The sequence below is a fragment of the Cebus imitator genome, unplaced genomic scaffold (assembly GCF_001604975.1).
Source record: "Cebus imitator isolate Cc_AM_T3 unplaced genomic scaffold, Cebus_imitator-1.0 Scaffold130, whole genome shotgun sequence".
NCBI classification, from domain to species: domain Eukaryota; kingdom Metazoa; phylum Chordata; class Mammalia; order Primates; family Cebidae; genus Cebus; species Cebus imitator.
The window spans coordinates 339,083-358,941 of record NW_016107445.1 but is presented as its reverse complement, the minus strand read 5'-3'; the positions used below and the strand labels follow the sequence as shown (position 1 = coordinate 358,941).

At 37.1% G+C, this 19,859-nt stretch overlaps 1 protein-coding gene across 3 annotated transcripts in view; it reads left to right on the top strand.

Annotated features, from left to right (window-relative positions):
- PKIB (cAMP-dependent protein kinase inhibitor beta) overlaps positions 1–19,859 on the top strand; it is a 108,196-nt gene that overhangs the window by 36,910 nt on the left and 51,427 nt on the right. For 2 of the 3 annotated variants that reach the window (XM_017541042.2, XM_017541038.2), the window contains exon 2: positions 13,280–13,350. The exons of the other annotated variant lie outside the window; for it this stretch is intronic. The gene's annotated coding sequence lies outside the window, so the exon portion shown is untranslated. The remainder of the gene's footprint in view (positions 1–13,279; positions 13,351–19,859) is intronic. 3 annotated transcript variants of the gene reach the window in all.

The following is a 19,859-nucleotide window of genomic DNA, read 5'->3' as shown; positions in this document are numbered from 1 at the left end:
TAGGGGAGGGACGGTGGGGGGTGGGGAGCTGGGGAGAGATAGCAAGGGGAGAAATGCCAGATGTAGGTGATGGGGAGGAAGGCAGCAAATCACACTGCCACGTGTGTACCTATGCAACAATTTTGCATGTTCTTCACATGTACCCCAAAACCTAAAATGCAATAAAATAAATAAATGGGGAAAAAATTTAACTGTTCTAGAATAGTTTGGGGGAGTTTTTTAAATTATTATGTATGGTTGATACTTATTTTAGCTCTAAAAGTGAAGACTTAGGACATGATAGCTAGCTTTTTAGATACTTGAAACTTCATATATGGAAGAGGAAACAAAATGAAGCAAAAGAATAGGATGATATTACCGGGGAGAGATTCAGTCTATAAGGATGCTTTATACATTATAAGAGGCTATTCTGATATATTTATTAAAGTATAATATAAAAAATCATCTTAATAATATTAGATATTCATAATGATGACCATCAAAACTGCAGGAGACTCAGTGATCAAAAGAATACTACCTTATTCAGAATCTCCTATTTACCAAGCAGGAGAGAGAAATTGGAACATTTTAGAGACATTCTTAGCAACAAAGTTTGCAAAGGTTTTACTTTTTGCAGTAAAGAGTAAAATTGTCCAATTGAATCCAGGTGATTATGGAGGTAATTTTATTGGCACTATGAGTATTTTTTAGAGTTCATCAGTTTTGCAGTTGATTTTCTTTTCCTTCCTTCTTTCCTTCCTTCTTTTCTTTCCTTCTTTCTTTCTTTCCTTGCTTCCTTCTTTCCTTCCTTTCTTTCTTTCCTTCTTTCTTTCTTTCTCTCTTCTTTTCTCTTCATGGAGTTTCATTCTTGTTGCCTAGGCTGGAGTGCAATGACTCAATCTTGGCTCACTGCAACCTCTGCCTCCCAGGTTCAAGCAATTCTTCTGCCTCAGCCTTCTGAGTAGCTGGGTTAGGCATGTCCCACCATGCCCGGTTAATTTTTTTATATTTTTAGTAGAGACAGGGTTTCACTATGTTGGCCAGGCTGGTCTCGAACTCCTGACCTCATGTGATCCAACCACCTCAGCCTCCCAATGTGCTGGGATTACAGGCATGAGCCACTGTGCCCAGCCTCTTTCTGATTTAAAAACATAAAGCTGACGCGTGGTGGAATATCTTTTCCATGAGTGAAGTGGCAACTTAAGCTAACATTGAGGTTAGTAATAACATTTCTAACAACTACATTTCTTTATGAGGTTGGTAAAATTACTACTGTCACTTTACTAATGATTAAACTGAAGTTTAGAGAGGGCATATAACTTGCCCAAAGACATAGAGCTAGTGAGCAGCGGAGCTAGCAAGACAGGAGTTTCTGATGTCTAGCTGCTGGTTGTCTGCCTTCCAAGAGAGAAGTTTGAGCAACGAATTATGTAGGTTTAGTTTAGTGGCTCAATTCTTTAGGTCTATTTCTGTTCTTTCCCTTATCCTGATTGTATTATTTCTTCTGCACTGCCTTTGCCTTGAAAAACTTCATGGAAATTGCACTCTGGTGATTCTGATGCACCTCTGTTCTTTTCAGTGTGTTGGAACTTCTGGGGATGGGTAAATGTGGTGATAGCTTGATATCTGTTAATAACCGCAGATCATGAGAAGACACCTGAAAGCACTAGAAATACAAGCTGTTCTAGAATACCTGGTTCACTTCAAGCCATTTTAAGGTATTCTTTAATCTAAGATCTCTTAGTCCTATCCTGATTTTGCTTACCTTAGGAATTGGCTATACGTTTAGGGATGCTCTAGTTTAAAAAAGACGAATCTGAGAAAATGTGACCTGAAAGAGTCTGTTAAATTATTATGTTTCCTGGATTAACAAGGTTTATACCCGTGCCCCCCCAGGAGCTGCTAAGTCTATCATCGTCCCCAGGTGGATGTCCCAAAATGGCTGCCACAAGAAAGTACCACAAACTGGATGACTTAAAACAAAGGAAATTTATTTGCTCATAGTTCTGGAGTACAGAAGCCTAAACTCAAAGTGTTGCCAGGGCCATGCTCCCTTTGAAGCCTAGAGGGCAGAATCCTTCTTTCCTCTTTCAGTTCTGATAGCTCCAGCTATCCCTCAGCCGGCAGATGTGTCCCTCCTAACTCTTCACAGGACATTCTCCCTGTGTGTCTGTCTTTACACTGTCTTCCCTCTTTATACTCTTATGCTGGAGTATAAGGACTCCAGTCATATTGGATCAAAGGCCTACCCTACTCCAGTGTGACTTCATCTTAACTTGGTTACATTTGCCAAGACCTTATTTCCAAATAAGATCATATTCACATGTACTGGGGGTTAGGACTTTAATGTATTTAGGGGAGGGGCACAATGCAACCCATAACACCATATCTGTATTTGTTTTAGGACTGAAGCATGATTGTTTCAGACCAATGCCTCAGAGAAATGTGGAGGTGGGTGGAATCATTCTACCGAAAATTAGTATTTTAACACTTAGAACATATGGTCTTTTCACCACTTCCTTCAAAAAGTGGATGTATTTTCATGAGGATGTGGATATTCTGATATCGAAGGTCTCTACAAGGTGATGTTATGTCAACTAGTACAGTGTGGTATGACAACAGTAGTACTGCAGTGTGATGAAAGTACCAGCAACTGGCAAAATCCACAGACTAGCTGAAACAATCAGAGATTGATCGATGTTTGAAGCCCAGATTTCAGCAGCAGCTGCTTCATTGAGAATTAGTTTTAGTGACTCACCACTGCAGGTGCCACTTTTCTCTGAGCCAGACAAATCCTGATATGAGCAAGGTACTGTTATAAGAATTATAAATTCAGCCAGTTCTGACTATCATTGGCCTAAATATGAGACTTGTAGTCATTCTTAAAGGAAGGAGATCATTTTGATACTTAAAATACATATTAAAATTATTTATTGATTTATTTATTTTAAAGACAGGGCTTTTCTGTTACCCAGGCTGGAGTGCAGTGATGCGTGATCATTGCTCACTGTAACCTCAAACTCCTGGGCTCAAGCAATCCTTCTGCTTCATCCTCCCAACTAGCTGGGACTACAGGTATATGCCATGATGTTGAACTCATTTTTCTATTTTTTTATAGAGGTAAGGTCTCACTATATTGCCAAGGATGGTCTTGAACTCCTGGGTTCAAGCAATCCTCCTGCCTTGGCCTCCCAAAGTGCTGGGATTACAGATATAAGCCACTGTTCCTGGCCTAACATTAATATATTTTTGTCAAGTTTTTTTTGTTTTGTTTATAGCCTACTTGCCTTTAAATTTAATGTAATGCTTTAAAGTGAAGCATATCTAAATAATTCATCTTCTACAAGGCAAATATATATAATATAGTATTTAGAATTTAGTATGCCTAGTAAACATCCCTTTAGGGAAAAATAAACCTTTGTAAAAAGCATATTAATACATTTGAAAATTCCAATTTGGACTTTAGTGACATCAACAGTGTTTAAATTTAGTTTGGACTAGAGTGAACGGCAGCCATGAAATGCATGGTCTGTACAGCCCAATACAGCGAACTTCTATAAAAGCTTTTCCAGTTCTAGAAAGATCATGAATTAGAAAAAAATAAGTTTTGTTGTTGTTGTTGTTCTGGTTGATCCACATACCTGGGTTAAAAAAAAATATCAAAATGAAAGCAATGATAAAAAGAAACAAGGTTAGGCTGCATAGCTTAGTAAAGATAAGTAGGAAAATCAGAAATGAATATTTCAACCTAAGTCTTTTTATTAGTAGGCAAGATATGAAACCTGAATTGGCCAGTTTACTTTTGAGAGATTGTTCTTACAGATAGTACCTGAATCACTCTTGGAAAGGCTATTTAAAATTGATCTATTGCAAAGTTTTATTTCAAATTATTTTTAATCTAAAATTCAAAAGTAACAATCTGTATCTTATTTAGATAAAAGCATCTAAATCTGCAGCATGTTGACTAGTTAGCAAAGAAATATTCCTCTGAATAAGATTCTTCTAAAGCATTTCTCTGCTGTGTATGCTTTTTGTAGGGTATAGGAGAATGAAATAGCAATGACAATGTTAGGACAAAGTAGACTCAGGAGGGAGACCTTCAGCCCAAGAAATAATGAGATCAAAATCACACAGGAATTCACACAGAGTTAGTTCTGAAAGGAAACAGATGTCAGGGAAAGGAAAAAAAAATGTTGGTTGTAAAGTCAGTTTTTAATGAGAAAAAAAATGGTACTAATATTTTTTTCTGAAATTGTAAGGATTCAGCGAGAAAATGTTTAAAGCATCTGGAAAATCATGGGCACTCCACAATATAGTTAAAATGCATTTGAAATTTTCATAAATCTTTTCTGGTCCTATGCATGTAATTGGTTATTTAGAGATAATTTGGCTATAGATGAAGCTGTTTATCCTCCACCCCCTAACCTGCCACCTCAGTAAAGGAATGACCTGCGACCTTGTGCTAGTCATTTAACCTTCTAAAGCACAGCTTTTCCTTTGGTACAAAGAATAGTCATAATAGCAACTTCTGTTTATTAAGCACCTATTACATGTTAGGAATTATGCTAAGTACTTTTCGGACGTTGTCTCATTTAATCTTCACAACATCCTGAGGTGGAAGTTTCATTTCCACAGTACAAATACGGAAGTATGAGCTGAGTTTGCCCAAGTCACATAGCTATTATATTCTAGAGCCAGTCTGTCTCCAGAGCTCGTGTGCATAGCATTATACTGTCTTTAATGTTAGTCTTTTCTAGCCTTAGCCTTTCATGACCAAACCTTTATGACCATCTGACTTCCTTTGCCCAGTGCACTCACCATCAACACTGCCTCTCAGCCAGATTCAAGCAGGTTAATCTTGCAAAATCCCTTAAATCTCTAGCAGGTTACCTATGCACAAGATGAAACTGATGTTCAAAGGGCTTATTGCTTTGTAAGGGGTCATTTAGCTAACCAAAATTATGTCAATTTAATAGCATCTTGACTGACTCAAAAGGGCACAAAATTATAATATCTACTTCAAAAACTTTTTTTTAAACTAGAGATATGTGCTAGTTTTTTTTTTCTGAACTTCTCTCCCACCTTTCCCTTCTGTATCTCTAAGAGTCTATCAAATCACTTTCTGGTAGATACGCAATATCACAGCACGTTTATTAGTATCCTTGAGCTGCCCTCATGGGCACATTTGTGTGTGCTTTTTAAATAGACTAGACTCCCCTTGACCAGGTTACTGATATTATCAAAGTAGGCATGGAACATCTGGTTTTAAACTATAACACTAAGAGGGTATCTTATAGAAACCACTTTGAAAAAATATGGGATATATCAAAAGTGACCTCTAAAGTAGAATTCATCAATTTACTTTCAGACAAAATCTGAAAAGCATATTTCTCTTTGTTGCTCCTGTGAATTGACTTAGTCAACCACTACTACTAGTATTAAGTCAGTATGGCAGGCAGACCTGGATTCATGTCTTGATCTTGGTTGGGACTGGCTCTATTATAACCTCAAGCTCCCTTAGGCATCCAATGGTACTAATATTTTCTTCTGAAATTGTTTGTAGGGATTCAGTGAGAAAATGTTTAAAGCATCTGGAAAATCATGGGCACTCCACAATTGTTTGCTCCCTTTCCTTTCAATGAGTTGGTATATTCATTTTTATATTTAACATAGTTTTCATTGGCTTTTTTTGGTGAGCACATATATTTATAGAGGCCAGATGAAAATCTGCTTCTATGTATGTAAAAATACAGTGGTTGGACTTAACTTTTTTCAATTTATTTTATAATTAACATCAATATTAACTGTGATGCCTAACAATTTTCTCTTTAACCTCAGATATACCTATTAAAAATGTTGTAAGTCATATGAAAGATATATAAAGCTTATGAACTTTTTGGTTGGTGTTCAAGGAATATAATGCAGGTAAAGTAATACAAGCTAAGAAGTTTAATAGTTGTGGAAAAAATTTAATGTGACTTCCTTTATTGAGGCTTTGCAAGCAAACATTAAGAAGCAGTCAATAGTTTACCAAAAAAAAAATGTGAATATGCTGTTTTGGTGCTGTGGATTCTTTGTGGCACGGGATAAAAAAGTAAAGAGACGGTCTTCCCAGGTTGATCTGAGTGGCTTTTGGGTTATATTTAAATGCCAGGAATTCTAATACCACACAGCCCACACCTGAAAAGATATATAGACAGATAAGGTGAAACAATGGCAGTTTTGCATCTTGAATGCTGTGTCATGAAATGCAACTCCCACTTTCTACCCTGCTCCCACTTAACATATACACATCTTTCTCTTGCACAACTCAAAATAAGAAAAAAAGTTGATTTTTCCTCCTCAAGCTAATTTCTTAGTGTACAGCCACCTTCGTTCAGGTATTCTGCAACCATATGTAGAAGAAAGACCATTTTAGAGCAGGCTTTCGCACCCTGATCCACAGAATTGAAAAGTATTATCTGGTCATTAAGTAAAAAAAAATTACAGGGTGTAGAATCCCAAAATGTGCACCAATATTAAGAACTTAAAAGAATACTGTATGTAAGAATCAAGGATAACACTAAAAACCACCGTGAAAACTATCTTCCAAACAATTGGAAAGACTGTGGATAATGCGGTCACTATGTGAAAAGATAAAGATTACTAACAGATTTCTCTTCAAAGAAAGAGACAGGAATATCAATTTCTCATACAAAGTGAATTAGTATGATTGACTATTATGAAAATGTGCTGGTAAAGAATATTGGAATCTTCCCTGATATCCTTTAAGCAGCTATACTATACATTTTGCAGATTCATACTAGAGAGAAAGTAATCTTCAAAGAAGCTAAAATGGTGAGTTTTGTCAATCTGAAGTGGAGAATGGAATACAAAATAAAAATCTTCGGACTTACTTCTCTCTAAAAAAGTTTCTGCTGGTTGGGTGAAGCAGGCCAGGTGGGGAAGGACTGTTGGAGGGCATAGTATAATGTTGCCTGAATGTTCTGGAATGCTGATGACCTTCCAGGAATCACAGCACATCTCACAAGTGATACAGATTCCCAAATTCTTGCTTCTTATATGTAACAGTTGGCTTCTATGTTACCAACTTTATTAACTTCAAAGCTTAATGTGAAATTTAAACCACTGTATCTTCCAATGAAACAATAAAAATTGAGAAGGAGCATTTGTTTCAATTTGCCATTTCTACTTACAGACATCAGCCCCTGACTAAGTGTGTTGACTCAATCCTGTTATCCCAAAAGTCTGGGAGACCAAGGTGGGAGGATTGCTTGAGGCCAAGAGTTTGAGACCAGCCTGGAAAATATAGTGAGACCCCATCTCTATTTAAAAAACACAACAAAAACAAAAACAAAAACAAAAACAATCAGCCTCCTAGAAAGAGTGTGTGAGTAGCAAGGCACTTATGCTTCTTTGTTTTCCCTTCATTCCTGTTACCTCATTTCTTCCTCTATTGTGAGATTTTAAAAAGGGCAGAATGACATAGGTACCTGTTGGGTGTTTTTTTCTCTCTTGGAATTCTGGAAATTTAAACTAAAGAATTATTGAGATCTGGCTTATTCAGAACCATAATTAATGTCTTTCTAGTTCAAGAAACAATTGCTTTAGTTTTTCATGGGAGCTTTAAATGGATTTAAGACATTTAGCCCACATTAGATTCCCTTTACATTTATTTGTCAGCTTGAATGAAGGTTAACTCTATTATTCCATGATATTAATCATTAGCCCTTTCCTATGGAGGATAATAGCATTCTTTTTTTACCTTTGCTGATTACTGCTGCTCTCTCCTGCCTTCTGTGAGAATACCACATCATTCAGCTTTTGGCACTCTCTGATCTGTCTTAGTCTCAGAGTCTATTAATTTTCACATTTTTCAGCTGTATACACTATACAGAATTGCTGACATTTCTGTTTTCAAATTTTTCCTTTTGTCTGAGTTCCAGGCCTATATTTTCAGCTCCCCCGTGGCTATTTTCTACCATCTGAACTTCACCCGTCTCCCTCTCACCTGTTTTTTTGTTGGTTGTTCCACGATTGTCCTAGTTCCCTTGGCATAAAACCTTGGAATTGTTTGAGTTCATCATTCTCCCTCATTCAGTGCAGCCTGTCACCACATTCCATGGATTTTTCCATTTTGTATATGCGTTTATGTCCATATGCATTAGTTTTGGACATTGGTTTGGCAGTTATTGCAAAATCCAAAAATAGCAGTGGATGAAATACAATGTAAGTTTAGTTCTGTCTTATGTGCAATCCAAGCAGGTGCTATAGGGCTGGTATAGTGGCTTGACCATGTTAGGGATGCAGGCCCCTTCCATCTAGTTGCTTTGAAATCTCCAGGGTATAGTGTTTGTCCACCTCATGGAGCATGACTCATAACCACAGATGCAGCCCAGTTTTCAGAAAGAGCAAAAGAGGAGGGAGAGACCACATTCCCTTCTCTTTCAGCATATAACCTGGAAGTGGAATATATAACTTCTGCATATAGCCATAGTTAATGAAGAAATCCAGCTGCATGACCTAGCAGCATGGAAGGCTTAGTAATACTGTCTGTGACTATGAAACCAGCTAAGTTTCTATTTTATAGAGGGGGAGAGAGGAGCAAATTGCAGCTAGCCAGCAGTATTCCCTACACTTGTCTTCCTCCACTTTTATAGCCTTCATCCCTTACTGGGTCCTTATTGCCCATTGCCACGGCTATTTCTAAAAACTTTTGCTAGATTTGCTATTTGCTTACTATCAATCCACCCATCACCCATTCTTTCTTGTAAGGAATCACATTTGTTGCTGTTGTTATTGTTAAACCTTGTCAAACCTTTGCTCAATGCCCACAGCATGAAGTCTCTGTTTCAGTGTTCTTTATCATCTAGTCCTAGTATACCTGTTTCCAGACATCTTTCAACTTTTATTATTTCATTCATTCATTATATATATGCTGAGTGCTTACTATGTATCAGGCAGAATCATTCATTCTCCTAAGATAGTTCATTTGAGTTGGTGGGCAGAAACATCTTCATGAATGCTCATTCTTTTTAATGTCATCATGATTCATCTCTGTGATAATTGTTTTAACCATTGAACTGCTTGAGAGGTTAAATGCATCTTCTTAAGAGTAGACTTTTAAAACTAAGTCTTACAGTTGAAATGGTTAATTTGCTTCACACAGTCAGATGATGGTGACTAGATGCATTTTAACTTTGAGGTTTTTATATATTTTAGAACTATGCCATGCCTTTAAAAAATATATTAAAAGAATACTTATTGAAGCAGCAATAACTAGATTTAGTGGCTCATTGACATTGTAAAATAGTTTAAATGAAAGCATAGGCTAGGTCTTATCTCATGTGCTATAGCTGTCTAGTTGCCTATTTGTTCCCAAGCAACTAAACCTGATCCCCAGTCTTACAGACCAAAGTATAAAACCTTTACCAGAACATGCCTTTGACTGGACTTTGTCCTCCAAACTACATTTGCTTCTCCTTCTACAGTCCTTGGTGTTTTGAGGCAGAAATTTGCATAATGTAACTAACCTGACATGATTTTTATATTTACAATTCATTTTTCAGAGAAGTCATTGAACCAGGTGAGATATATAAGGCTAAGTTATACAAATTCAGGGTTAAATCTATATTTAAAATTTTGATATTTTGTTTATCATAGATCATTGCATAAATTTTTATTTTTAAAATGTTTGGTGTTTACATGTTATTTATCTTGATTTCTGAGGTTTTGGGTACCCCCTGAAATTTTGTGCTTGAGATCTGATAGAGTCTTCTCCTTTATGCATATTATTTGCATATTAACATGGTTGGCTGATTGAGCAATTAAAACTCAAGATAGAAAACACATATTTGGAAGAAAAAATAAAATTTATTATTTTACCAAACCCTAGTACCAAAAACTACCATAAGTCCTATCAGTTCATAGTTTAAGTATTTATATTTACAACTGGGGTCAGCTTGGGACATGCAGAGACACCAGTCCCTGCAACAAGGACTGATAATCCATCGAAAAGGAGGATGGACAAGCACCAAGATTAATATTTTTAGCTAGGTTATTACATCTTTCTTGAAATGCTCCTACAGTTCCATCTCCAGCCTGGTAACCTCATCTCTAAAGTGTCGGTGTTGACATGTAGTTTTGCCTGAGGGGAGAAGAGGAGTAGGAGGGAGGGAGAGTGGATAGAGCATCAGACCTTGAAACCCGAGGTACCCAGAGCAGTTCTGCTTGTCTCCATTTTGAACATAGGCCTTCTGCTAAGGGATTAACTGAGGAAGAAAATATTCTGGCTAGGCCTGGTGGCTCACGCCTATAATCCCAGCACTTTGGGAGGGCGAGGCAGACAGATTGCCTGAGCTCAGGAGTTCGCTACTAGTCTGGGAAAAACGGTGAAACCCTCTCTACTGAAACACCAGACGTAGCGGTGTGCACCTGTAGCCCCAGCTACTGGGGAGGCTGAGGCAAGAGAATTGTTTGAACTGAGGCGGTGGTTATAATTAGCTGGAGAGAGAGAGTGAGAGAGAGAGAGAGAAAACATCTAATTATACCTATTTATATTTTATTTCTACTGTATGTTAATGTGACATTTATAATAATTATAATATAGCAAATACGTTATAATAGACTATTAGTATAGAAATAATTTATAGGATAAATATTTATATATAGGAGATATGTACATACAAAAATTATTTTTGTATTTGTTAGGGGCATGTTACTCTTCTTGAAACCTTTTCAAGAATTACTGCACTTTTGTTAATAAAATATTTGATAATTGATATTTTAAAAGATGAGTAGACTCTGACAGTTTCTTAACCTTTAGTATTTTTGTGTTAAGCATATCCTCATTAAATCTGAATTTTTATGTATGTCAGTAATAAAAAAATATGGATGGAATATTTTCAAAGTCCACCATATAGGCATATTTGTATGTAACATAAACTGCAAAGAAGTGGAGAGGAAAAGAATAACTATTTCACTCCTCTTTCTTTCTTTCTTTCTTTTATTTATTTATTTTTTTATTTTTTATTTTTTGGTTGTATTGCAATAGACAGGGATAGGTGAATTTCTGTAAAATAAAAAAAAAATTAACCATGGAAAGGGTATAAAATTATAGGCATATTTTAAACATGCATTTTAAAAATGCAAATAGCAATGTTTAGTATTTAAGACTTTATTTATAGTTTTTACTAGACCTTTGCCAAGAACTGTGTCCAAATGGTTAAAAAAATTAGTACTACAAAACTTTGTTTCCTTCATCGTGTCATTTAGGAGTCCATATTTACATTACATTATATAAGTTTTGAAGTTTACCAGTTTTTTATCTTTTTACTACTTTCTGTATCATCATTCTTCATTTATATTTCACTTCCTCTTCTTAGTTCCTTATATTTGCTCTGGACATATAGGACTTATTGAAGGAAAAAGTCCAAGGGAAAGAATGAGGGGAAGAGCAAAGATCATTTGAGAACCTGAGTATGGGAACAAGGTTAAAATGATGTCTGCTTTTGATTTTAAAATTCTTCCAAGGTGGTAAAATATGCATTCAGGCAGCGCTAAGTCTGAAAAACACCTAATGCACCTTGACATTCAACAGATATTTATTGCACTCCTCCTACCATCTGTGAGACACTGCGCTGGGGACAAGACAAATGAGTCACAGTCCGTGCCCTCAAAAGGCTTAAAAAAATGTGTTTGCAACAGGAAGGCAGACACTAATCCAAAATGTGTAATGCATGTGATAAGCACAAAGACAGATATATACCAGGATGTTTTAAAGCACACAGGGAGGAACCTGCCTAGACTGAGGGAGGCATAGAAGGCTCTGAAAAGTGTTGCCCAAGTTGACCCAGAGTAGATGAAGAAGACATACTAGCAAGGGGATGGGGAGGAGATTGAAGGCAAAGAAACTCAGCCATAGGAGCTACAGAAAGAAAGCACAGAATTCTACTGGTGGAGTGTGACTGTGGAGCTCTAGGATTCGTGCAGGTTGGGCATGAGTGAAAAGGAAGAAGTAGAGTGGGGCTAGTTCTTAGAGGGCATCATGTACCACGTGAAGGGATGTGGACTCTTGATATTGTAGGTGATAGGCAAGCTAATAAGCGTTAATTATAGAATAATTATGACTATATTTACTTTGAAATAATTCCACCTGATACTTGTGTAAAGGATGAATTTGCAAGAATCACGAATGCATACAAGAAAATCATTAGGACGTTGTTGCCACAGCCCAGGAATAGTGAAAGGGAGGTTGAACTAAGGCAGTGAGAGTGTGGTGAAAGGAATTTGCAAAGTGCCTTATTGCTACCAGTGGTTAATGTGCATACCGATGGTTCATACTCCCATTATTTTTCACCCTTCTGTTCTTTTTGTTGTTGTTGTTGTTGTTTTTTGAGATGGAGTCTTTCTCTGATGCCAACCTGGAGTGCAGTGGTGCAATCCTGGCTCACTGGAACCTCCACCTCCTGGTTCAAGCAATTCCCCTGCCTCAGGACCCCAAGTAGCTGGGACTACAGACATGTGCCACCACACCCGGCTAATTTTTTGTATTTTAGTAGAGACGGAGTTTTACCATGTTGGCCAGAATGGTCTCCATCCCCTGACCTCGTGATCCACCTGCCTCAGCCTCCCAAAGTGCTGGGATTACAGGCATGAGCCACCGCGCCCAGCCTATTTTTCACCTGTTTTATGCCAGATGCCAAGCCCTGAAATATAAGGCCTATTCTGTGAGTAGGAATTATGCATAGGTAGATTATTTTGATTTCCAAGCGCAAGATGATTAGATTCCTTTGACATGATCCTTATGTGGGAACTGGGAATGTTGGTACAATGCTTCAGGACACTTACGAAGGGTGCACAAGATTCTCTGTAATTATATACTCAACGTGTGATGTATTTCTACAAACTTCCAAAGGTGGTATGATGCCAAGTATTCTCCTACAATTATTTTTATGTGGCTACAAATGTTTCCTGTAATGATCAGTTGTTTTTACATGATGATTTTCTCAACTTGACATTGATCCCTAACAGCATCAATGCAGCAATTATTTACTGGATTTTGTAGCTCATGATCCTAAGAACTAATAACTGTCATTTTAAATAAAGCCCTTTTGACTTTTAACAGAAAACTTTACTATTGAATTATAGGTTCTGTTTTTCCCAAGAAAGTCAGGCAAGTCATAGTGTTTATCAGTTTTGACTAAATGTTTTAAAACGCTGAAAAATATTTAAAATTTGATTAATTAACCGAATTGCTACCTTTTCTGGTTTTTCATAGTATTTTTTTTTTAATTTTTAGGAAAGAAAGTTAACCAGAATTTCTTCTTAAACCTGTCTCAGAAAAGAACAACATATTTTAAGCAGAGATTTGTAAGTATCCTTTTCTTCTTTATTTAGGAAATTATATATTGATGTTGTGAAAGATATCGTTCCTACTATAAAACACTTGACAGGAAATGGATATTTACTCTGAAGTGGTATGCAAAATTTGAATGAGAGTAATACATGTGCAAAAATCTACCATTCCTCAAACAACAAAATAAATAAACCAAAGCCTAAATTAGAAAACCTTCACCAAATCTATCTATAGCTCAAAAATATTTGGTTTATTCTTTGGAAATTTCTCTTTGATGATGCCTTTTTTCCTTTTGTGAAAATATATGTATGTCCATATATTTTAGAAAGTTTGTCATATCAATGAGAAAAAAGACAAAAAGGTCCACAGGAAAAGGGAGAATCTGTATTCTGTTAAAAGTTAATATAGATTTTATATGACCACTTTTACTGAAATTTTTTTAAAAATCAAAGCTAGGTCTCATAATAGCTAAGGTCCATGCAGTTTCATAATAATTATGAAAAGCCTATTATTTATCATCCTATATCTGAAATTGATCAACTCAAGAATGAGGAATCTGGGAGACTTTTTCTATTTTAATTTACCAGAGTTAAAGATAAGCACACATTTTTATGAATGTTTTATTAGATTAATTTAGAAGAACTCATAAGTGAAAAAAGAAAAAAAGCAAACTTTGTCCTAAAAATGTATCTGTAATGATAGCATTTTATGTTTTAGTCCCTGAAAAAAATCTTCATGTCTAATGAAGTGTTATTGTAACACTGAAGCAAATAATCAGCATATTGAATTCAAGAACACAGAGTCAATGGTGTAAAGCAGCAGTCCCCAGCCATTTTTGGTACCAGGGACTGGCTTTACGGAAAACAAATTTTCTACAGACTTGGGGTTGGAGAGGGTAAGGACGGTTTCGAGATGATTCAAGCACATTACATTTATTGTGCATGTTATTTATGTTATTATTACATTATAATATATAATGAAATAATTATATAGTTTATCATCATATAGAATGAGTGGGAGCCCTGAGCTTGTTTTCCTGCAACTAGATGGTCCCACCTGGGGGTGATGGGAGACAGTGACAGGTCATCAGGCATTAGATTTTCATAAGAATCATACAACCTAGATCCCTCACATGTGTAGTTCACAATAGGTTCATGCTCCTATGAGAATCTAATGCCACCACTAGTCTGACAGGAGACAAAGCTCAAGTGGTAATGTGAGTGATGTGGAGTGGCTGTAAATACAGATGAAGCTTTGCTTACTCAGCTGTTGCTCACCTCCTGCTGTGTGGCCCAGTAACTAACAGGCTGTGGATTGGTACCAGGCCATGGATTGGCCTAGGGATTGGGGTCCCCAGTGTAAAGAAGATCAGTAAAACAAAGTCATGCAACTAAGGTCTGGAGCTGAGTGGGCTCCTAACTAGCTATATAAGACCTTGGACAGCACAATTCTGGGCTTCACAACTATAAATATTTGTGTTTGAGGGTTGTTGACTAAAATGATGACTACCTTAGATCATTTTATGATTCCAGGAAATCACTGAACTATTGCTGCTTAGTAAACAGTCACTTTATCTTGATTATTATATGACATTAACATTTGTGTAGCAGCTAATAAAACGAACCAACAGGAACTAAGATGTATTTCTATCTTGCTTCATCAGATAAGACCTCAGCAATTGTTTAATTAAAAGGTGTATTAAGTGCTTAACTACACATTTTGCAGCAATATAGGCTGTTTCATAGCTTTGTGGCATTCGTTTTCAGTTTTAATGCATACATTTATTTATCTTGTAATTCCGGGTAAGTTGCCTGAACTTCCTAACACTTCAGTTTGTCAGTAAAATGAGGGTAACCATTCTGATATCACAGGATTGTCTTGGAGCTTAAAGGAAATGAAAAATTTAAGTATTAACAATGACATTAACCTATACTGCAATCATGATTTCCTATCTTTACTATATTGTGTTCTAGATCATGAGGTTTAGTCCTTGTAAAGATTTTATTCGTAAACATATATGCACTATGTTATGGATGATATTGGTGTTTATAAAGTCACTGGAAGAATTGTTATAATGCAGATTCTTGGTCACACTTCCAGCTATTAACAAGCATCTTAGATAACTCATATGAAAGTAATTCATAAGCTACTCCTTGAGAAACACAAATTTTCCTTTAAAAATGATCGCCAAATCAAAATCAAAGGGGAGCTGTATAAAAAATACCATTTCTAGGGCTCTATCTTGGAGATCCCGATTTAGCAGCAGATCTGCAGCACGGCCTTGGAACTTGTGTTTTCAAAAAAACTGCCTCATTGCTTATGATATTTTGAAAACTCCTGCTTCACAGCTTCACTGCATCTCCAAGTTTTTGTTAAAGAAGGTTTTGGCTGTGCTGCTTACCATGTATGCATGAAGGGATGTAATCATGCTTGTGTGCTTCTGCTAGTCCAGATCAAGTAAAGAAAGAAAATGAAGAGTTTGGATGTCTGCTGTACATACATTAATGAGACTGACTGTCTTCTCACCCTTGGCTATGTAGGTACTTTACGTAAATCCCTGTATCAAGCCCATAAATTGCAGATTTCCTGAACCAGAAAACATCCTTGGAGATCACCTAGTTCAAACCTCTTATTTTGTGGAGGAGGGAATTAAATTCAGAGATTTGCCCAAGGCCCAGGAGAAAACCAGGACTAATAGTTAGATTCCTGTCCCAGGCTTAGTTTCATTTCTATCACAATTGGATGACTTTAATCCTGTCATTTTAAAAACCTGTAACATTGTGAAACCAGCTTTTCTAGCGCTGATATTGGGCTTCCAGACCATAGAAAGTGCACTTAGTTGTCCAGCTCTATGAAAGTGAGAGTGTCTTCCTTCCCAATTCCAGTTCTCCATCCTGAATTCAAAGATGCAGGAGGGCCACTGAAGGATTGCTGGTACTCACCTGGAGAGGACGTCTTTTCCTATAGTTGCACCAACTTCTCTATTGCCTTCTTGGTCTTTATGTTAGCCAGAGCCAGGCCTTTTCTTAAACTCTGTATCTCCAGAAGGCAGAGCCATGATCTTAGTTTTTCTTTTTTCATACTTGCATCTTTTTCTGTGTGTTTGTGTGTGGCATGTCTTTGGTTGCCCTCGTTCAGTTTTTTTTTCAGCTCTGGAGTGGAATTAAGTTCAACAAATAACTCAGTGGTTGTCTGTCCCAAGAACAGCCCTGGGTACCAGAGATGTAAAATGAATCCAGAGTAGTCCTTGTTTCAGAACCATTCATAACATCATGGGAAGGAGATAAGTATGAAAAATCTTGCAGGAATGTTTGCAAGTGCCACAAGATCACAGAAGCCATGACTTCCACTGGCAAGGAGAGTCAAAGAAGGCTTTGGAGAGGAAGTGACACTGGGTTTGTTGTAGGTACTAAACCCATAACCCACAATCAATGTACAACATTTTGAACGCACATGAAAATAATGTTTTTAAGTCTTAACGAAGAGAGCAAATGCAATGGAGATGAATAGGCCTGACATCAGCATGATGGAGGAGGAGGGACACCACAACACATGGCAGGAGGCCTGTGTCTTCTCCTCACACCACCACCTCCAACCTGTGTGACTCTCAGCAATCCAGACTCCTGTGGCATGAAATACATGTTACGGCCAATTCTACATACTTGGGATACCATCAAGTGACAAAGTGTTATCTGTGCCAAGGCCTCAGTTTTGATTAGTTGTTGCCCAAGTGAAGAGAAGCCTTGGAAAAAGAGCAGTCCATCCAGGAGGAAGCACAAACGTGCAGCAGCCTGTGTCTGGAGGTGAAAGGGAGTATGTCTGAGAGTTACAAGTCCTAAATGAAGGGTAGTTTCTTTCAACTGCTGGGCCAGAAGGGAACAGAGGAGAAGCAAGAGAGAAGCCTGGGAAGTAAGCAATGTTGATCATGAAGTGTGTTACAGGTCATGTTAAGAAATTGGGTGAGCTTTTCCTGATGTAAGCGGATGACTGAAGAGCTGAGACAGTAAGATCTGCTTGGCTGGTGATGGATGGGAGGGCAACAAAGCTGAGACAGGAAACTCAGTGAAGAGGAGCATCTAAGCTAGAGAGGCTGGTGATCTTGGATAGTGAAAGAGGTTGAGAAAGGCAACCCATCCACAGATTTAAGATCTATTTAGAGACTAGAGTTTATATGACTTGATCATGGAGGGTGAGAGAAAAGGATGTGTCCTGGGTTTCTGGGGCGGATTTACATGGTGTTCACTTGCAAGAAAATCCAAGAGGAGGAACAGGTTTCAAATGGAAGGTGTTATTTCTGAGCCAAGGTGATAAGATCAGCTGATCTGTCCTGGGGCTTTTCAATATTAACTGGCCTTCCACATGCTGAGAGAATCACGTACATTGTCACACTTCATTTTCTCAGCTGTGAGAGGTATTCTTTTGTGAACTCCAAAGAGGTAGAAGCTGAGGCTTCGAGAGCGTAAGTGCCTTGTATAAGGTCCCTTAGATAATAGGTAGAGGAGCCAAAAGTTCAGAACAGATTCTAAACCAAACCACATGTACCTTCTATTATATCACTCTGCTTTCTTTTTTCCTCTGACACATATAATTCTGTGAAAATAGGTCAATTGTAGAACACAAATAACTTGGGACTTTATGGATTGTTAAATAGAACACATGAACTCTACTTTCTATAGAAGGTTTGCTGAAAAATCAGTTCACAAAGGCTAACTGGAGAAAAGGCACACAAATTTATTTAATGTGAATGCACAGGAGCCTTCAGAATGAAGACCGAAAAATACAGAGGAAATTTTCCATTTTTATGCTTAGGTTCAAAAAACTATGGACAGCCACAGAGAAATATGATTAGACAAAACTGGTATGATCTCATGCTAATAATCTGACTGGGGAAACCCAGCAAGGCCTGTCTGTCTGGATTCTTCTGGGCTTCTCTGAGTATGCATTCCTTCCTTCTGGTTTGGGGCAGGACCTTCTCTGAAATGGAGGAGTTTGTCCAACCTACTGTTAAATGAGTTAGGTCAGATAATTTCTTTATGGCTAGTTTTTACACAGAAAAGGAGAGGGAAGATTAGAAGCATATTTTTAGGTTTTATAGCTGGCTTTGGAAAAAAGGGGTTCTAGTTTATGCAACCTGCCTTGGGGAAGAGGGATTCTAGTTTTTATGGCTAGCCTCAGGGGACAATGGGACTGCCAGACAGGAAGGCAGGCCAGGATCAGAGAAAAACTTTTGCTTCTGAGGCTGCTTCTGAAGTTTTCACTTTGAGGAATTGCTTTCTGAGCTCCAACATGTCTGAGCTACCACCATCCCTCAGTTGAAATACTGCAATTGCCTCCTGACTCATCTCTTAAACTTACTTTTCCTTTTATCCAATCCATTCAGTTTGCTGTAGCCAAAATGACCTTTTTATAATTCCATTTTGATTGTCATATTATCACTTAAAATCCTTCAATGACCTCCTGTCGCTCTTAGGATAGAATAAATTCTTAACATGTCTAAATGCCGTGGCCTCTATTAACTGACCCACTTCCTCTCGTGTTGCTCTTTCCCTTCTTGCCTGTGCTCTGCCCACACTGATGTCCCTTCAGTTCCTAAAATGTACTCATCTCTCCTGCCTGAAATACTCTTTTCATACCTCAATACCAGCTAACTACTTTTCTTCCTTTATATCTCAGTTTGTACTATCAATGAGCCAGGTCCTGATACATTCATATAAATAAAACCTCGTAATTTTTTATCCAAAACTTATCGCACTTTGTAATTATATATGGATTTATGTTAATAGTTTTTATAATGTTTTTTCTCATCTACTGGCTTCCATTAAAACAATTATAAGATTGTTTGGGCAAGCATATAATTGGCACTCAATAGACACTTTTCAAATGAATTAATATATTCATAAGTGAATGAAAGTGACTTTGGATTAGCTAATTTATATTTGATCATTTGTTTGGTAAATTACTTTTTAGAATTCAGGAAAAGAGAATTTCTTTACACCTATAAACTGAGCTTTGCTCATATAAGATATTGTTTTATTATATTAAAATGATATAATATTTCCCTTGGTATTATATTGTAATTGCATTTCCCTTTCTGAAGTCAATTTTCTTTTGCTCAATAAATGAAGATGATTCAAACAGCAGAGGGGTAATTACCTAACTGACATTTTTTGGATTAAACCAATTAAGCAAAAACAAATGGAAATGGCAACTATAAAGAATAATATATCACCATTTAGTGTACCAAGGAAGGAGAGAAATATTTCATAATTCATTTTTAAATGTCACAGCTTGATTGCACTTGCTAATTAAATGATGCTTTTCCATTCCAGCCACATTGAAAATGATTTAGAATTTTCAGGAATGATATTTAATTTTTCCCTCTAGAATGATTTTCTACCATGGGACTATGCACCATGTAGCTTATGAGGCTTGGATTTGGCTTAGGGAAGAACGCACTTATATGTCAGCCTACAGCCTTCAAGTGGTAGTGTGCTATCGGTGCTCAATATTCACTCCAGAACTC